This window comes from Juglans regia, chromosome 11, assembly GCF_001411555.2.
Source record: "Juglans regia cultivar Chandler chromosome 11, Walnut 2.0, whole genome shotgun sequence".
Classification (NCBI taxonomy): domain Eukaryota; kingdom Viridiplantae; phylum Streptophyta; class Magnoliopsida; order Fagales; family Juglandaceae; genus Juglans; species Juglans regia.
Window position 1 is genome coordinate 14566129 of NC_049911.1, and position 21204 is coordinate 14587332.

The following is a 21204-nucleotide window of genomic DNA, read 5'->3' on the forward strand; positions in this document are numbered from 1 at the left end:
CCACCTAACCCACTCGTTTGGAGGGATGCCACTAGACTGCGTATGTTAGGGATTCGAGATGACCCGAAATACATCCATGCCACAAAAATCCAAGTCATAGAGCTACTTGCATCTCCATTTGAGACAATCGAGTATTCAATGTCTTCATCCGACCTTTGTCAATTTCTCAAAGAGGATCAGCCTGTGGAAGATAATGGTGCTATGATAGGTCATAAGTTACATGTAATGAGAACGAATATGTATTATGACTCCAAAGATGATGAGGTTTACTACTTTTCACATGGCTCAGTGACGGAAGAAGGGGGAAAAGCACCATCGCCTTCTTCACTTGAGGATTCTATTGCGAATAGTGGACGATAGTCTTTAGAGTAAATATCTAGGTCGATTTGAGTTTCATCTTTAGTATATGCTATGCGAGTTTGGGGATGAAACCTTTTATTATGGGGGAGGATGTAACACTCCAAGGTGAGGCATGTATCGAAATGGATTTTTGGACTTTGGAGGTCATTAGTTGAATAGATCTTAGGCCTAAGAATTCATAATGACCTTATAAGTTGGTCTAGTTTCTCGGATATTTTCAATGTACTTAGAGATGGAATTTGGTAAAAAGATTAGTCCCATCATTTTAGTTAGAAGTTTTAGGAATTTTTGGTGAGATAAATTTTTTTGTGATGATGTGGTGCCAAGTGCCCCAATCTAGACACGTGGCATTTACTTTGTCACCTCATCAATTAAGGTTCTGCTGCCCTAGGTTACTTGGATATTGACTATGAAAAAAGTTGGGGAGCAGCCACTGTTTGGAGAGAATCCACAACACACCCTATGTGGCTTAAGTAAAATTATCGAAAACACCCTATAATAAAACTCCGCCCATTCCCTCTCTAATTTCTCTTTCCCCCTTCCTTCTTTTGCTCCTCTGTGATTTACCCCCTCCTCATGTTTCTTCTCAGCTCCCTTCCCTTCTGATGAGAGAGAGACTCGAGGAAACCATGTCCATGAATGAAACACAGACTACCTTCATGGTCCATTTCTTACAGAATCGAATCGTATGTGATCATTGAAATTACATTGTTATTTATTTTTGTCCGAATCTATTGCATGAATGGGTTCCCATGGATCAATAAGCTTTAATTTAACTAAAGTCTTTACCTCTATCAGTGCAGGGGGAAAGATGAGATCATGGGTTGGACTCCCATTAAATAGACGAAGGTAGGAGAGAGAGAGCTGATGAGAGAGAGAGAGAGACCCGAGGAAGGGGAGAGAGAGTTTGATGAGAGAGAGGGAGCTGATGAGAGAGAGACCCGAGGAAGGAGAGAGAGAGAGAGAGAGAGAGAGAGAGCTTGATGAGAGAGAGACCCGAGGAGTGAGAGAGAGAGCTTGATGATAGAGAGTCATAGACGAGAGAGAGCTCTGAGAGAGAGAGAGCTAGTCTGCTTTAGAGAAAGAAAAAAAAATGCCTGTTAAGGTGTGCTACGGATCAGCCATGGCTGATCCGTAGCACAGCTCATTGACTATTGACATCTCAAATATATGTCTAGATTAATTCTCACTCCTATGCATCTCTATGTGTTACCCTTGGCAAAAAGGTTATTCATAGATTCACTTTTCAGATTGTGTCTCTTGTGTCTTAGCCTTGTGTGCCGCCCCCTCACCACCATTGGAATTTACTTTCTTTGGTTAGATTTTCCAATCATTTTGGTTACCATATTCGTGAGATATTTAGGGTCTCACTTATTGGGCATAAAGGATTGAAAAATTATAAGAGATGAAAAGGAGTTGAAGATCTAGTGGCCGAGCCCCTTATCCTCAAGCATTCATGTTTTTTTCTTTTTCTTGCAACATGCCACCCCTCATCACCTATGAAGTTTGAAGCCTGATTTGATCATTGTTAGTTAGTGAAATTATTAGAAGTTTCAAACCTTGTTTATAATTACAAGAAAACTACGATTTTAAGTGAATAATGGGGCAATGGGTTGTAACCGAGAATCGCCAAGCACTCTCCACCCATTTCTCCATTGTGTGTCGGCCCACTCACCCAATAAGATTTGAGGATTTTGTTATTCTTTTTACTCAAAATTGGATTATTGCAATCATTGGAACCCAAGGCCAACCATTGGTCTTCTAAGATGGGAAAGATTTGTCGGAAAACTTGGAGGGAACCTTGCCCCATCATTGTGGTCTTGTTCATTATTTTTCTGCTGCCATACACACCATTTGTCCAGCATTCACAAGGCTGGTCTCCACCCTAATAAGGCCTTTAATATTACCTCTCATTAAATGACATTTTGGTGGATTTCTATTGGGTAGTGAAATGTTGGAACAATGAGTACTAGTGGCTACTTTTAGTTCAAACTTGTGCTTATTTTCATCTCATCTTCCCACTTGAAACCCAGAACTTTATAAGAGTGGTTGTCATTTCCTTCTCTACTTATTGTCTCCTTTAAACAATTATACTTAGATAGAAATATCAAACCAAACCTCCTCACTTGTGCAAACCGAGAGAGAGAGGAACTAGTGAGCTTGGTGGTGAAGATCCTCTTGTTAAATCGAGTGCCTCAATCCTCGTAAACTTCTCTTAACTTTCTCTTTTATTAAGGATAGAAGGCTATATTGGTGTTATATAAAAGTCTTATTTGAAAGAGTAATAGTCTTCATGTTCATAGTAGGTTTGAGCTTTGTTTGCCATTAAATGGTGTTGGTTTTGTTAGTTTTGGTTGGAATAGATGATAGCTAGATATTCCATAACTTGCGTGTCATTCTTAGATCTCTTTTTGTGAGCATCAATGAGTTCTATCATGTTAACATTTATGGTCATGTGTAAGCTTTAAAGAACAAAGGTTAGAATGTCATCCAAGCGATGCTTGATTAGGTTGGAACTTATTTTGCACCTAAATCTTTCGAGTTGATGCTCATAAGGAAAAGATTTCATGTATGCTATAATAGTTGGAGATTTAAGTTCATTTTATAAAAGAAAATGGATTCATGTGTCTATGAAAAACCATCAAGGGTATACGTAAGTATGTGAATCAAAGGAGTGAGGTTGTCAAGTATGTTGCGGTCCCAAGCTTTGAGTTGCATTTATGATTTCTTTCCCAATTATGTTTTGGTATAAGCATTCGTGGAGGACTAGTATCATTTAAGTAAGGGTTTTATTGTTTGAAGATAGGGTGTTGATAGTATGGATGATATATGAGTTAAGAGCACAAAGAGGTAAGACCGAGATTATTTAGTTTCGGTTTTAGGATTCCAATGTTCTTATTCATGATCTTAATGTTTTCTTCTTTAAATCTATTTAATTATATAAAAACTGAGTTTCAACCATCTTACGTGTCATTCATTCCAGATAAATTGGACTTCTATTTAAAATAGTCGTACAACTCTATTCCAGATAAATTTGACATCTAACGTCAACCGTTAAACTCAATACAAAAGAAAGGGTGGTGAGTTTTTCTATGGACAACTGCCACTGCACAAACAGGACCTAACTGGGAAACGTGGTGTAACTTATGTATAGTGCCAAAATTTTAGTGAGAGTTTAGGGTGCATGGGGCACGTGGGGCGATTTTAGGAGATTTCTTTTTGCTCTGGTTTCGCTAGGGCTTTCAAAGGGAAGATGGATGCCGCCAGGGGCTCTAAGGGCCCTCCAACGGTGGCGGAGAGGAGTTGTTCCTTTGCAGAGCTGGTGTCGATCATGCCATAGCCCATCCCTGAGGTTGTGGTCCCGTTTTGGTCTCCAAAAGTTGTAGATGGGGAGTTTTCGTGCAGTTTTCCAGAGACGAAATTGAGTGATCTGCGGTCCCTTTTTGGTTTTCTATGGTGATGAAGTTTCTGAGGCAAATGCCTTCATTAGATCAGATTCGAGCATTTATCAATGGGAGATGGGGTCTTTCTTCTCAGCTGGTTGTTTTAGCAATGAGGAAGCCAAGAAACGTGCTTGTTGGGTTCTCTTTAGAGGAAGATTTTCTCAAAGCTATGTCTCAGGAAAGTAGTGATATTGATGGAGTTAGCTATCATAGTTTTTAGTGGATGGTGGATTTTTCAGAAGATGTAGAACCTGTGATGGCTCATGTTTGGATTCACTTGCCGGGAGCTGGTCCCAAACTTCTATCAAGAGTCATACCTGCGTAACATTACAGCACCGATGGGTTCTCTACTTCGGAGAGACAATGCGACTAAATGTGCAACACATATAGATGGGGATAGAGTCTGTGTATTGATGAATGTATCTTAGAAACCAGTGTCTCATGTCTGGATTGGAACACCTCGTCAACCTTCTAATGTACACTAGGAAATTGTTTATGAAACGCTCCCTGTTTTTTGTTCCAAACGTAATGCTCAAAGTCATAATATTGGAACTTGTAAGCTGTTAGTGAAGGAAAAAGGGAAAAAGAAGGAATTGGGTCAAGTATGGAGGCTGCAGAATTTAAAAGAACGAGAGCTGTTGGTGGTCTTGGACATAGGGAAGGTCTCGAATTTGATGGTTTCAAATGATGGAGAGATGGTGCCAATGAATGGTGGCCTGGGGACTAGGTCCTTTGTTTCGGTTGAACATGTGGGTCATGTTTTGGCTGCCAAGGACATTCCTCTTGAGGTTAGTAAAAATGGGGTTATCAAAGAATTTTTTTTAGAGGTTAGTGATAAATTGGGTAATCATTGCGGGAACAGAGTGTTGGCTAGAGATGATGTAGTGTTGGTAAAGAAAAACTCTTATGTGGGGATCTTGAATGTTGGTTTGGAGCATGAGGAAAATGTAGCCTCTGTTCCAACTGAACCGATGGGTGTTGTTTCGATCATCACGGAAAATGTGCTAGATGTTGGCGCTAATGTCGATTTTACGGTGAAATCCCTTGAGGTTGGTGATGATACTAGAATTTCTGGCGAGGCTGGTACGTTGATTCTTACAAATGGCCTCTCGGATGGTGTTGTAGTGGAGGATCTGGATGCTAACGTTGAGGAGGTGGCAAAGAAGCGTTCTACTTTGAGGATTGAAGAGTCTTCGGTCAAGCATGAGATGGGGAGATCAGGGTCTATTTTAGAGGGAGTGGGTGTCTTACCTCATATTGCGAAAAAAAAAAAAAAAAAAAGATGGTGTGTCGGATACTGAAATATTGAAACCAAACTTGCGAACTAGCATGAAATTATGCAGCTCCACAAAGGCTCCTAGCAGGCTTGATATATGTTAGCGAAATTCTATTTTGGAATTTTTGAGGTCTCGGTTCCTCGAAGGCACGATTACGTGCTATGCTGAAATTACTAAAACCGAAATTATTAATTGTTGCGGAGCCTTTTTGCCAGGATTGTAAGCTTGTTCGTTGGCAAGGTATTTTAAAGTTGGATGCCTTGTATTCTAATGGTATGTCTGGAGGTAAGTTGTGGGTCTTCTGGCATGAGGACGTTCAAATTAATATTATTCAGGAGTCAAATCAGCATGTTACATTTATGATTAATTTTATGTTGATTGTTTCTGCTGTCTATGCAAAATGTACATATATGGAGAGAAGGCAGCTCTAGGCTAATCTTCTTCCATTTGGAGCTTTACAGATGCCATGGATGCTTATTGGCGACCTTAATACTATTCGCCATGATGGGGAAAGAAGAGGGGTGGTGCCCGAGACTGCCAAGGGTAATGGAAGATTTTCCTCTTTTATCCAAAATGGTGGTTTGATCGAAGTGCCTTTTTTTGGAACCAATTTGTCTTGGTGTAATGGACATGTTGGTTTGGCTCGAAGTTGGGCTTGGTTGGACAGGGCTTTGTGTAATTCACAACTTTTAGATATTTGCCCGATGGTGTCGATGAAATATTTAGCTCAAAAATCGTCAGATCATGCGCCTATGTCTCTTCGGTTGGTGAATTCAAATACGAGGTATGAACCAAGCACTTTTAGATTCTAGCAGATGTGGACTTTGCATGAAGGTTTCTAGGAGTTTGTTTCTAATTTATGGAATGAGGAGGTGTGGGAGGAGCTGGTTTGTGGAAGCTTGTAGCTAAGATGAAAAAAGTTAAAAATGCCCTTAAAATCTGGAACTGTGAGGTAGTCGCTTGGACTACACTGCATTTAAAATCATTGGAGGAGAAAGTTGGACTAAGGGAGGTTCAACTACAAGAGTCTTACTCTCTGCTTAAGCAGAATTAAATTCTTGGCTAAAAAAAGACGAAGCCCGAATTGCACCAAAAATTAAAAATACTTGGATTGGACATGGGGAGTGATGGGAACCAAATTGGGCCTAGTCTTAAAGATCTTTTGCAAGTTTCAGATGAGTCAATCATAAGATCAAGAGCCAAGAAGATCAATGAGTGTTACAATCTACTTGGAACGAGTCTAGCAAGAGTTCAACATTAAAGATGGACTTGAAGGATGAAAATCCAGTTTTGATTCATTTAATACAAGCTATGGAAGATGGCAACAACATGACTTAAAGGCTTTTGGCACTTGAATGCATTCAACTTGTTTAATTCATTTAAAAGACTTATTTTATTAGTTTAGAATAATTAGATTTATTATGAGAATGATTTAAGGGGATACCTATTCAAGGGCATGTTGGGAAAGTTATTATTTCTTATGAACTAGGGTTTTTGGGAAGGCCATGTATTTTGGCCAAGAGCTTATTTGGAAAGTTACTTTTTAGGAACTAGAGTTTCAAAAGGTAACTGTAGAGTTACAGTAACCGCGACATTGTAGCCACGACACTGTTCATCCAGGGGCATTTTGGGTAAAATGGGCTTTATTTTGGCTAGGGTTTGATTAGGTTCTGCTTTAAATAGTCTTTGTTGCCTCATGTTAAATAGTTTTATGAAATTTGATGAATTTATTCATTGTGAGTTGAGTTTTACTCCTCTTGTTCTTGATTGAACTTTTGAACTTATCAAAAGTACATCACAACTTTTATGGCGTTCCTCCTTTGTAATATGGGTTCTTGAGACGGGTTCTTCAACGGGTCTAGATTTTAATATAATCTAGGTTCTTGAAACGAGTTCTCATCGAGTCTAGATTCTCCATCAATTGACTTGATTTTGACTTTCTTGGAGAGTTTTCAAATTGATTGTGGGCTCAAGGGATTTCATTTTCCCAGGTTCATATCATTTGGTATTCAAAGCAAGGCTTCCAATTAGGTCTAATTCTATCTTTTAATTCTTGCATCCTTAAATTTAATTCTAAGGCTTCATTGTTTTAGGGTTGCAAAAAAAAAAAAAAAATCGAAACAAAAAGTAGGCTGTCGAAATTCTTAGGGTTTTTTGGTTTGACTGAAATTTGCATCTCCTAGGGTTTCAAAATTCTAGGGTTTCTTACATCTCTAAGTTTGTCCATTGTTTTGAGTGCCTTTTCATTGATTCTCTTCTATTTCATTGTCAATTCTTGTGTGCTTGAATTCAATTGCTTGATTTTCACAATTGAATATTGCTATTTGTGATTGAATTAGAGAAAAAGAATAGAAAAGAAAAGAAAATTCGGAGAAAAAAAAATCCAAAATTTTTTCTTCAGCCTTATCATCAAAGGGGCTGCATATATTATTATTCTAGTTGGTATCTTGTCTTATAGTTACTGTTTTATTCATATAATTTCGTTGATTCACGTGTCATTTTTTTTCCTTCTGTGTTTCTCTTATTTTTGTTTTTTGGACCTAATTACTAGTTGGGATAAAACAATGTTTCATTGTCTTAATTGAGTTCAATTAGTTCTTAAATAACTTGAGTGGGAAAACTCTTGAGGTAAAAGGCAAGAGAGTGTGAGACTATTATCGGATAAAAAGTCAATTAAGAGTGAAACACGAGTGAAGTGCAATTATTTGAGCCTAAACACGTAAGTGAGTGTGTGAGGTTTTTCACTGACATTCTTTTTGTGCAGCACATTATGATGTCTCATAAGAGTGACTCATCACCAAAGGGGATGTCAGATAACTCATCTTTTGTGTTGCAAGCCATGCAACAACAGTTTGAGCAGTTGAACTTATTGTTGGGTGAAGTGAGGGATAATATGGATCATCAAGAAGCAGTGATTAAAAATCTGGAAGGTAAGAGAGATAGGAGGCGACGTGAGCCTAGTATTGAGAATGGGTATGAGAATGGAGAGTATGATGAGGATGAGGAAGACCTAACATCTGAAGTTGGATTGGGTAGACATAGAGGAGTTAGGCGTGGAAGAGAAGAGGACTTAGGGCAAAACTAAGGGGTCGAGATGGAGTAGATAAGAATCTTGGGAGTATCAAAATGAAAATACCATTCTTCAAAGGTAGAATTGATCCTGAAGTTTATTTAGAGTGGGAGAAAAAAATAGAGTTGGTGTTTGATTGTCATAATTACTCTGAGGAGAAGAATGTGAAGTTGGCGGTAATTGAGTTCACTGATTATGCGATTATTTGGTGGGATCAATTAGTGACCAATAGGAGGAGGAATCTCGAGAGGCCTGTCGAAACATGGAGAGAGTTGAAAGCTATCGTGAGGCGGAGATTTGTACCTAGCCACTACTATAGAGACCTCTACCAAAAACGATAAAATCTTACACAGGGGTCTTGGAGTGTAGAGGATTACCATAAGAAGATGAAGGTGGCTATGATTCGGGCTAATGTAGTAGAGGATCGGGAGGCCACAATGGCTAGATTTTTGAGTGGGTTGAATAGGGAGATAGCCAATGTAGTTGAGTTGCAACATTATGTGGAGGTAAAAGATATGATACACATGGCTATGAAGGTGGAGAGGCAATTAAAAAGAAAGGGTACATCAAGGTATACTTTGGTTTCTAGTACTCCTCAGAAACCAAAGTGAGACAAAAATGATCAAGCTGTAACAAATGAGAAGACCGAACCACCTAAAGGAAAAGATGAGGGTGAGGCTGAAACCTCAAGAAAAAGAGAGAATGAGTTGAAAAACAATTGTGAGGCCGAGAGTTCAAAAAAAGAGGAGAGTGAAAGAAAAAAAGAGTGAAAAGAAAAAAGAGAATGAGGCTGAAACATCAAGAGAAAGAGAGAGTGAAAAAGAAAATAGAGAGGTGGCTGAGAGTCAAGATAAAAGAGTGGAGCCACGAGAGGAAAAAGAAAGAGAGATTACTTTTGTGCCAGGTGCAACAATTCCTAACCGACCTTTCTTTGAAGAACATGAGTCATTGACACACTTAAAAGGACAATGTAAGTTGTTGACTAGAATGCGTGCTAAGCGGGAGGATTGTATTGAGACTTTTCCTCATGTATTCAAATACACACAAGGTGGAGATTCGAGGTCGAATCCTTTTGAGGAGAGAGGGAATGATGGGAACCAAATTTGGTCTAGTCTTAAAGATCTTTTACAAGTTCCAGATGGGTCAATAACAAGATCAAGAGCCAAGAAAATTAATGAGGCGATACAATCCACTTGAGATGAGTCTAGCAAGAGTCCAACATTCAAGATGGGCTTGAAGGATGAAGATCCAATTTTGATTCATTTGATACAAGCTATGGAAGAGGGCAACAACATGACTTAAAGGCTTTGGGCACTTGAAGGCTTTCAACTTGTTTAGTTCATTTAAAGGACTTATTTTATTAGTTTAGAATAATTAGATTTATTATGAGAATGATTTAAGGGGGCACCTATTCAAGGGCATGTTGGAAAATTTATTATTTCTTATGAACTAGGGTTTTTGGGAAGGCCATGTATTTTGGCCAATGGCTTATTTGGAAAGTTATTTTTTAGGAACTAGGGTTTCAAAAGGTTACTGTAGTGTTACTGTAGCCGCGACACTGTTCATTCAGTGGTATTTTGGGTAAAAGAGGATTTATTTTGGCTAGGGTTTGATTAGGTTTTGCTTTAAATAGTCTTTGTAGCCTCATGTTAAAAAGTTTTATGAAATTCGATAAATTTATTTATTGTGAGTTGAGTTTTACTCCTCTTGTTATTGATTGAACTTTTGAACTTATCAAAGGTAAATCACAACCTTTGTGGCGTTTCTCCTTGTAATTTGGGTTCTTGATACGGGTTCTTCAAAGGGTCTAGATTTTAATATAATTTAGGTTCTTGAAACGAGTTCTCATCTAGTCTAGGTTCTCCATCCATTGATTTGATTTTGTCTTTCTTGGGGGGTTTTCAAATTGATTGTGGGTTCAAAGGATTTCATTCCCGCGGGTTCATATCATTGTAAATTCTTCTTCTTTGCTGCTATGCAGACGAGGAAGAAGAGCATAATTACATCTATGCAATTGCCGAATGGAAGAAGGTTGTCCAAGCCAGAAGAGATTCATAATGAAGCAATTTTACACTTTGCTGATTTTTTGAGTCGCAGGCTGACGGCTTCGGTGCTTAGTTTATCTGAGCTTCTTCGAGAAGAGGTGTGTGAGTCTGAAAACTTGAATATTTGCCGAAGCCCAATGGAGCAGGAAATTAAACATGCCTTGTTTGATATTCCAATTAATAACAGCCTTGGGTTAGATGGATTTTTTTGCAGGTACCTTGCTACCGAGGTATTATACTGCTTCTCTTGTTGTTTTGATTCTGAAAGTGTCGAATCCTAGCTCATTTGATAAATTCAGGCCAATAAGCCTATGCTCGGTTGTTTATAAAATTTGTTCAAAGCTGATTGTGACTAGATTCTCTACTGTTTTAAGTCGGCTGGTTTCTGAAGAGCAAGGAGCATTTTTACGAGGGAGAAGTATTTTTAAAAATATAAGTCTTACGCAGGAATTGGTTCAATACATGAATAAACCAATTAGGGGGCAATATCATGATTCAAGGCTTATGATACGATTGACTGGGAATTTTTGTTACAAGTTTTAAAAGCCTTTGGTTTTTCTTTGGAGGTATGCAACCTAATCTCTAATTGTGTATGTTCGTCTTGGTTTTCTGTGGTTATGAACTTCACTTCTAAAGGTTATTTTAAGGGTGGAAGGGGTTTCCGTCAGGGGGATCTGTTATCCCCTTATTTATTTATTTTGGTAGAGGAGGTGTTCTCGCGGCTTTTGCATAATAAATTCCAATATGGGCTTATTGGCTATTATTCATAGCCTCGTAATGGCCCGTTAATATCTCATTTGTTTTATGCAGTTGATATAATTATTTTCTCTAATGGTAGGAAGAAAGATGTGGAGAGGATTTTAGAATTTCTAGATCTCTATGCCCAGTGGTCTGGTCAAGTGATCAATGCTTCTAAGTCATCTATTTTCTTCTCAAGTCGTATACAAGAATCAAGGTGCCAGGAGCTACTTAGAGTGTCTGGATTTTCGATGGGGCACTTTTCAGTGAGGTACTTGGGGGTTCCTATCTTCTCAGGTAGGCTGAAGCCATGTTATTTTGATGATTTATTGCTTAAAATTTCTAAAACGATTGAAGGTTGGAAGATTAGGTATCTTTCTTCTGGTGCCAGATTGCTCTTACTTAAGCATGTTCTTTCAAGTTTGCCGGTGCATTTATTATTTGTTTTACCAGTACCCAAGTAGATTTTTGGTAAAATTAACAGTTTGTTTAGCACTTTTTTCTAGGGTTTGTCGGAAGGAAGGCCAAAGAGGAAATGGGTGAGTTGTGATTCAGTTTGCCAGCCCGTGGATGAAGGAGGTGTGGGGTTGAGAAATATTGTGGATGTTTATAGCTCCCTTCAATCCAAATTTGCCTGGAAGTTCCTCTCGAAGAATACTTTATGGTCTAGTTTCTTTAAAGCCAAGTATGTGAAGAATCAACATATTTCTCTTGTTGATTCTGCTAAAGGCTCTCGATTTTGAAAGATGCTTATTAAATCGGTTCCTCTTGTTGTTGAAAAATCTGTTTGACGTATGAGAGAAGGGAACTTATCCTTTTGGCGTGATAAGTGGAGGGATTCAGGCCCTATATGTCAAGTTGTCAGATTTCTGATTTTCCTCTTTTAAAAATAAAAGATTGTATGATTGAACATAGTTGAGATGTGGATTTGATTGTTCAGCCAGTGGGTCAGGAAGTTGCTGATGATATTTTATCTCGTGTTGGTGGTACTAAAATAGGGACGGATATGTTAATATGGTTTGGTAGTAGGGATGGGAGATTTTCAACAGCAAGTGCTTGGGATTGGATTTGGTACTCTGCTTTGCCAAAGAAATTTTCAGTTGTTCTATGGAAGGCTATAACTAATAGCCTGAGTGTGGATGAATGGATTAGGCGTATTGGCATCCCATTAGTCTCTAAATGTGAATGTTGTCCTCAGGGCTATTTTGAAGACTTGAATCATATTCTATACAGGGACAAGGTTGCTGCTGGACTTTGGCAAATGTGCTCTAGTCTCTTAGGTGTTCCTTATGTGCCTAATCAGTCTTAGTTGGCAACTGTTAAAGCTTGGTTTTGGAGAACAAAAATGTCTTCAAAGGTTGTTAATTTGTTTGGGGTGGTTCCATGTATTTTAATTTGGAATCTATGGATGTGGAGATGTTTGGCACGTATGGAGGGACACAATGATTGTTTTAATGTTTTGTGGAGAAAGGTTAAATACTGGATCCATTGGGTTGGTTTGAGGCTTAGGGAGTCAGGAAATTTGCATCATCATGACCAAGCAATTTTAGAAGACTTAAATTTGTTGACTGTATCTCTTTCGAAAAGAAATTTTATTGCAGTATCTTGGGAGAAGCCAGAGTTGGGTTGGTTCAAATTAAATACGAATGGTAGTAGTTTGGTGAATCTGGGAGAGTTAGGTGCTGGGGGGCTGATTCAAAACCATGAGGGAGATCTGGTTGTTGCATATTCTGAATATATTGGAGTTGGTTCAAATAATAAAGCTGAGTTGTTGGGGGTAGGGGTGATAAACGATTGGTCCGAACCAGACCAGACCGAGATTGAGACCGGTTGGTCTCGGTCCACAGTTTAGAGGACCGAAAAATTACGGCCCGGTCCACGGTCCAGGATTTTTCAGGACTGGGCCGAATGAAAAAAAAAATTATATATATATTATTTATATAATAATTGTACAATTAACAATATAAAATTTTAAATATGTTATTAATATTTGTTAATATTATATAAATTAACAATATTTTTTATATATCTTCATCTAACCTATCACTATTAACAATATAAAATTTTAAATATGTTATTAACACTTGTTAATATTCTATGAATGAACTAATATATAATATCAATTAGTTAATTATATAAATTAATAATGTAATTTTCATCTAATTTATTATCATTGACCATATAAAATATTTTTTTATTGAGTTTGTTACATAACCCACATTAATTAGTCACTTAATTTAATTTAGTATTTTAAATAATTTTTTTTATTAATTGATTTAAAAAAAGAAAAAAAAAAAGCCAAACCGAATGGACCGATAGCTATAGGTTTGGTTTGGTCCCTATGGATGTTCGGCCCGATCCGGTTAGGAAAAATGATAGACCGAAAATGTTCGGTCCATCGCCGGACTGGACCGGACCGATCGATTTGCACCCGTAGTTGGGGGTTCTATTTGGTTTGCGCAGATGCAAGGCTATGGGCTTGGTAATCATTGTTGTTGAATTAGATTTGTCTCTGATTATGAATTGGCTGGTGAAAGGCAGCTGTCAAGTTTGGTATTTGGAGGATTTTTGAGAAGAAATAATCTTTGAAATTTGGTTTAAACATGTGTTTAGAAAGGGAAACAAAGTTGCAGACTGGCTTGCTAAAGGTGGTAGTGCTGGGATTATGCAGGAGTATACGTCGACTAACACCCCAAGGAAGCTCAAAGGGATTTTACGCATGGATAAGTGTGGTTTACCATGCATAAGAAGGAGGTAAGTTGTGGTAAGCTTTTGGAGGCCTTTATGTATAAGGTAGAACTTTTCTTTACGTTTGGTGGGCTAGGTTTTTAGTTGGTTTGATTTTTCTTTGTATAGATCAAGTCAATAATTGTCCTGGTTGATTTAGTTTGGGTATTGGTTTTTCCTTGTTTTGGTCTTCAATTCATGGGATGGTCTGTTTAGAATATTTGTAAATCCTACGGATTTTAGATGTTGTCACGGTTCTCCTTCGCCATAAATGAGACTTTTTCTAATAAAAGTGGGCTGGGTCACTCTTGGACATGTGACTTGTAAAGAAATTAAAAACAAACAAAAGAAAATAGTAAGTATAGATGGATAGAGCATTGGCATTGGCTTCATCAAAAGCCTAGCCAAATGCAAAATATGATGAATTTTATTAAAATCTAGTTAATTTGGATTCATCAAAAGGATGGATGGGAAGTTTTGAACTACAGTAAATCTATAGGATCCTTCAAATTTGAAGGGTTACTATTCATTCAACAAATGTGTTTTTTATTCTTTTTTAATCCCAATGGCCTTATTTTTTTCCTTTCTCTCTCTTCTTTTCCTCCCCGCGTCTTTTCCCTCCCCCTTTCTCTCTTTTTCGCAGTGCCCTTTTCGTTTTCTCAATAAACCATTTCTCTCTTTCTCTCATTTTCTCTCCCTCGTTTTCGCAGTGAACCAATTCTGTCTTTCTCTAGTTTTCACAGTACCCTTGTTCTCTCTTTCTCTCGTTTTCGTAGTGCCTCATTTCTCTCATTTTCGCAATGCATCTCTTCGATTCTTCACTTATAAACAAAGCAGAGCACACTGGTTTCTCTCCTTTCAGGTTTGCACATGCTTCTTCTCCTTTCATGTACTGCTTGTCTCCTTTCTTTTCTCCTGCAACCCTAGTTTCAAGAAGAAATGGAACTGGTCAGAACCGATGGGGGCTTTTGCTTAGTGGGAATCATCTAGGAACTTCATCTATTACATTTTACTGACCCTGATTTTTTTTTTGGCTGATTTTCTCAGGAGCACTCAGTGTTGTAGATTGTCAACCACTCGGAAAAGGGTATTGTGTTTTTTCTTTCTATAATGTACTATTGGTATATTTCTAGATTTAAATCCCTAGTGTGTGATAATTTATCTGCAGACTGTAATGTATTGTTGAAATATTTCACGATTAAAAATCCCCTGTGTGTTGGTTTGTTGGTATATTTTGTGTTTCATCAAAAATCATTTCCATTAAAAAAAAACATGACAACAACATTACTGGATTTGTTACTTTAATTAGTTTTCTTCATGAATAATGAAAGGGAACAATTTACTCATGGAGGAAAGCTCATTTTGATGCATAACATGATATATGCAGCTTGTTTTCGTACAAATGCTGCTATTTTTCCCTGAAGTAGAAGCTTTGCTTCTGTTTGATGGGAAACTAGTAGTTTTCTAAGATTTAATGTACCTGCTGGTTTATTGTAACAAGAGACTGATGAATTGGGGGTACTATTAACAAATGAATTAATGGGAGGGTTATATATAGATATCCATAAGCTTCAAAGATTTATATTCAACATAGAATAAAATAGTGGATACAATATAGGTATCCAGGTGGTTTAGTGCACTAATAGATGAGTTTGATGCTGAGTTTGATAAAACTCAGTTTTTGCAAAACAATGGCAATATAGTTAAAATTCTGTTTTATCGTGTGGAGCAATTTTTATTATTGTTTTTTACTTTGTGGTAATGAAATTAATATAAATGATGAAAAAATTGTGAATTTCTTTGTGCTTTTTTCTACTGAATTCATGTGAATTTGGATGAAGAAATTGCTAAAATACATCCTGATTACTGCTACTTGTTTATTGAATTTGTTTGGGTACTGCTAATTATAATGCTGTGTAAATGAATGAGCCGTGTAATTAAAATGGTTGATTGTATTTTGGAAAGGTTAACTTTTTGTTGGCTGATTGTAATTTGAATTGTGACTTGATTTTGGAAGTGGAACTGAATCGTGATTTGATGTGAACTGAATTGGAAGTGGGCTGGAAGTGGAACTTCACACTTGATCTAAATGTCACTTGATGTAAACTGAATTGTGACTGGAAGGGGAACTTTTTGTGGGCTGATTGTAGATGCTAGTTATTTATTTTGTGTAATAGCGATCAGTTGAGTTCGATTAATCTGAATGTTGTGTGGCAGCAAGTTCTGATTGTAGATTAATCTAATTGTAGATGTTTGTTAAATATTTTGTGTGATGGCAGCAAGTTCAAAGAGTTACATTAATCTGAATTGAGTTAGATTAATCTGAATTGAGTTACATTAATCTGAACTGAGTTCAAAGTGTGATGACAGCAAGCCTACTTTCTCTTTATTTTGTGTGATGATAGCATATTCCAAATTGAGTTAGATGAATCTGAGTTGATTCTTGAGCTTGATTGTGAGAGATCTTGTTGGTGTCTTCTGCTATGGATGTCTATCTAACCCAATTGGGTTGTAGATGCTCAATATTTCGATATGAGGATTGATTAGCAGATGTCGTGTGGTTTAATTCCAAATTATGATTTAATTAATGTTTTTTTTAACTGATAATTTCAATGCCGTGCAGTTTAATAGAACTTCAATATTATGATAAAACTCCACAATTAACCTTAAATAATAAAACGCAATAATTTTTTGGCAAAATGTGTTTGTTGGATAATTAGGTTGAGGAAAAAAATTAATTTCAAAACAATCATTTAAGTATCAAATTAAATTATTAATTAACATATTGTTAGTGTAATTGCAAGATATGAAAGAAAAAATTAAAAATATTTTTTAAAAAGAAAATTATATTATATTATTATTTTGATGAATCCAATGACTAATCCAATATGAGATTATGGATAGGAAGGTTTTATATTTATGGAAAATATGTACTTTTAATCCAATTTTAAAATTAAATTTGATGAATCCAATGCTAGTGCTCACTTATGTAAAGGAAAAAAAACAAAAACAAAAACAAAAGCAAAAGAAAACAACAAGTGTAGATGGATAGAGTCGCAGTACTAGACTTTCCCATCCACAAATAATCCCTAAATTCCTTTTGATAATTATTCTAATTTTGCGAGAAGGCTAGAGAGGAATGGCTGGACTAGAGCACTTTCATTTGATTAGTTAAAAGTTAAATATATTGAGTATTTAGCTATTAGAGAGCAAAATATGCTCATAATGGATTAGCTAAATTCTACAGTGACTTTCAAAGTTTTTTTCAAATTTGAAGGTTATAGTATATATATTAAATACATATTTTATTAATTATTTCTCTCTCACTTTCTTTCTATCACATATTTTATTACAATTGGTATATTAATTTAAGTTAGTGATATATTAATTTAATAAGAATATGATTATTAATTAATATATAATAGGTAGAATAGTAAAATATGATAAAATAAAATAAATTAATAATTAAAAAAATTCAATATTTTTAAAATTATTAGTTATTCATTACTATATAATGAATAAATGTATAATCTAATGTAGAGATTTGATCTGAATAACTAAAACTAAATTCATTTTATATTATTTTATTGTTATATAATGAAAAAATAGCTATTCCAATGTGGAGATTTATGTGAATAAAATAGTCAAAAGTCAAATTTCTCTTACATTCATAAAAAATGCCCTTTAACTTTGGCTAATCCAATAAGAGTGCTCTAATACCAATGACTTCCGTGAAACTAAATACAAAAGGAGGGGTGGAACCGTTTGAACTTTAAACGTGAAGAGGCAACCAAATAAATTGGTAAGTGATTTTCTACGTACGTTTAAATTGAATAGGCTTTTTTCTTTCACCCTGTTTTTAGAAAATTGTTTTTCTTTCTTTCACTTTTTTCTTCCCTCCCTCTCTCAAATAAAGTGCAGACCACTCTATTTTCTACATTTAACTGTTTTTTGGGTGTGGAGGTGCTGAAATTCTAAAGAAAATTAAACAGGTGAATCTAACTACCTTTTGTGTGTTTATGGTGTATATAATCTATCTATGCATTACACATGTTTGTTCATAGTCCTAAGAAATAAAGTAATTGATACCGTAAATGAATCATAAAACTTAAAGATTCATAAAACTTAAGGGTTACATTTTTAATATTGTAAATTGACCATGAAATATTTATTAGTAACCTCTTTTATATATGCATGCTCCATTTTATATATATTTGATATACATTTTTTTAATAATTGTGGTAGGGATTATATATAATAAACTATTTAGAGTTATAAAATTTAGCATAAATAACGGTCCATGCATTGCACTGGTTATAGGCTCGTTTGTATATAAATAACATGAACCAAGGAAGCAAGTGTGCTTCTAAGATCTGTTTTGGAAATAGGTTGAGAAAGATGTTTCGGGTATGATGGTTTCTTTATACCCGAATAGGTTTAACTGCATGTTAAAAATTTAAGAATGTTGTTTTGGTCTTTTATTTTAATGAGACATGTAAATATCAATGTTTTGAGGTTAAAAAATGAGTTTAGCATAGAAGATATATGATGCTTGTAAAGTTTTATAGGTTTAGGGTTCAACTTGCAAATATTGAAAGTCTAGGGGTCATTTTATAAATTCTTATAGTTAAGGGACTCTTTTGTAATTTCACTATGTCTAGAGTTTTGATACTTCTTGTTATGTTATTTAAAGAAGTCCTGTAACACCCCACTTCTTTACCCCATTAGGTTATCTCTTAGGTTAACCCTAGATTTTTTAAGGTTAGTTCATTTACTCAGAGGAATATTGACTTTCGCTAGGCAAGCTTAGTTCAATTTCTTTTCTCGAGCTTTGATTCGAATTTTCCTTTGTTGACCATCCATTTCTAGACGTTCATTAGTCATACTTGCATTTTTATTGAGCCTTAGCACATGTCATTTTGTGTGGTGACATGTCAAATCCTAAAAGTGTTTCATTTGGCAACCATGTGTACTTTGTGTGTCATGAACCAAAATACCCTTAGCTCGATATTTTCTTCAGGAATAATTCTATATTTGGTCCTGTGAATTATCTATGAAAATTTCTTTGCAGTTGATTTTGGAGGGAAAAAAAACCCTAGCCGAAACCTTAAATATTTTCAAAATACCGATTTTTGCCCTTGGGAATTTTGGCCAACCCCCTTTTTATTTTATTTTTCCTTTTTTTCCTCTATTTGTTTTAATTTTGGTCACCTCTCCACCGCCCAATCGACCGCCCAATCACCACGATTGAACCACCTTAGATGGCACTTGAGCATGCATTACATAGCCACTAGAAGCCTAGGGAAAAAGACAAGAGAATAAGACAAAATTACAAACCCTTGTGAAAACCCTAAACCGCCGGTCATTAAGGTTTAAACCCTAGCATCAATTGCATCCTCTTTCTCTCTCATCACCCTACACGGAAATTCTCTCTTTCTCTCTCTCTTCTCCTTTGGCTAGTTTTTCCCCTATACACCTAAGGCATCATCATAAACCTACAAGGAGGAAAACCGTCATGAACCACCACCCAATGAGGAAGCACCTAAGCTAATGCCACCTTCATTTCTTGGGTTATATAAACCCCTCTTCACCTCACTTCTTCCTCACTCCACTTCATTTCCCCTCTCTATCTTAAGTGTGCTTGAGTTCTTCAAGAGTTCTTTAGTGTTCTTGAATGTTCTTGTGAGTTCTTAGAGTTTGAGTGGAAAAATTTCTAGGGCTCCAATCTTTGTGAGTATTCCCTCTCTTGATCTTAGTTTACTTGTTAATTTGTGTTTTGAGGTGCTAGTAGTCATTTTTAGCATGAGAATCCTTAGTAGCCGAGTTTGCATATTTAGGATAGGGTTGAGATCAAATGCATTTTTTAGGAAATTAGCTATGGCATGATTATTTACGGTATAGTTTGATCATAAGATTATTTATGGAGGTTTAGATCAAGATGAGAAACATGTCATGACTAATATTGAATTCTATCTTGTGTTTATCATCAAGCATACATGTTAGACTTAGGCATGACCCGAGCATTTAGAAAAGCCTTCTAATTGGGATAAGAGGAATGCATGATAATTAGCATGTCATCGGTGATAGGATCATATCGTCATTGAGATTTAATTAGCATTTGAGGATTTCATTAGGCATGACTAAGTGTTGGAACGAACTTGTTCAAACTTAGGATTTTGTATGTCCTTGAGGATTCTAGTGAGCATGCTCCTTGGGGGTTTTGCCTTGCATCCCTTTGTAAGGATCATTAGTGAGTTCATTTAGGCATCAACGAGAGTGCATGCCATGCATTTCATGAGATAGGTTATGGATTATTGGATAGTATGCATCACATCTAAGGGCATTTTCATAATTTCCTTTCCATGTCAATGTTTATTTTCTTGAAGTTAGTTAGATTCTAACTTAGCATAATGTATTTCACGGCCAGTACTTCACTTACAGATTCAACAGTCTGTAAGTTGGCCTCTAAATTACACTTTGATGATTATTTATGATTTATTGATAAATGCTGCATTTATTTTATAACTGTCATTTTGAACATGAAATTTCATATCTTATGTTTTATTTTTATTTCACATACAACTATCATTTTTGAATTGTGCCACATACATGCATATCATGAAAAATTATTTTTATCACAACCTCAAAGGTTAGGATGAGAAAGTATACTGGTAAAACTTCACTGTCTACTCTGAAGTAATTAAATATGGAGTGGTAACCCTTGAGTTGACGAAAAACAGTCAATAGACTTCGAATGTGTTCTTTTTAAAGAACGCTGGAGCGAAATCATACGTTACGACATCTAATGCTGGTGAGTGTATATGTTATGATTTTTAAAATGTTATGTTATATTATCAATGCATTGAGAACGAGTCTATAGACAACGTGATTTCAATGTGAGTTGTACTACGGTCACCAGTAGATACTCATAGTACATATGAGGAACTGTGTCGATATCATATGTTACGTTAATTCCATGATTTTATGTGATTCTTAATAGAAGACTAAGTTTTTATGACAGAAGTGAAATTATGTTCTCTGTAAGAAAATGTGCATAAAAAATAATAATCTATCTTGTTGAGAAATCTGAATGGGACACAAATACAAATTTTTCTACATTTGCATGCATTTTATGTTTATCATTCTTCATACATAGTTTATCTTTGTTCATGTTAGTTGTCTAACTTACTGAGATTTTAAGTAAATCTCACCATTTGTGGACCCACTATCATAGAAGTTGTAGATGTAGATGAACCCAATGGACCGATGGATCAAGAGGATTGAGGAGGAATCAGACGTCGACAAAAGACTTGATCTTATTTTGATATTTCTAGGCCTAACCCTTCGTGCCATAGAACACATGAATCAGCTGGTTTAGAAATATTATTAGGATGATTTAGTTATTCTAGCATAAGTTCATTAATTTCACCATTACTTTCTACTGCGATTATTGCATATTGCTAACTGCATTTTTAGGACGCATTGCATACTAACTATCATGTATAGGAGTATGTAACCTTATGTTGCACGTCCCGACGCTCTAA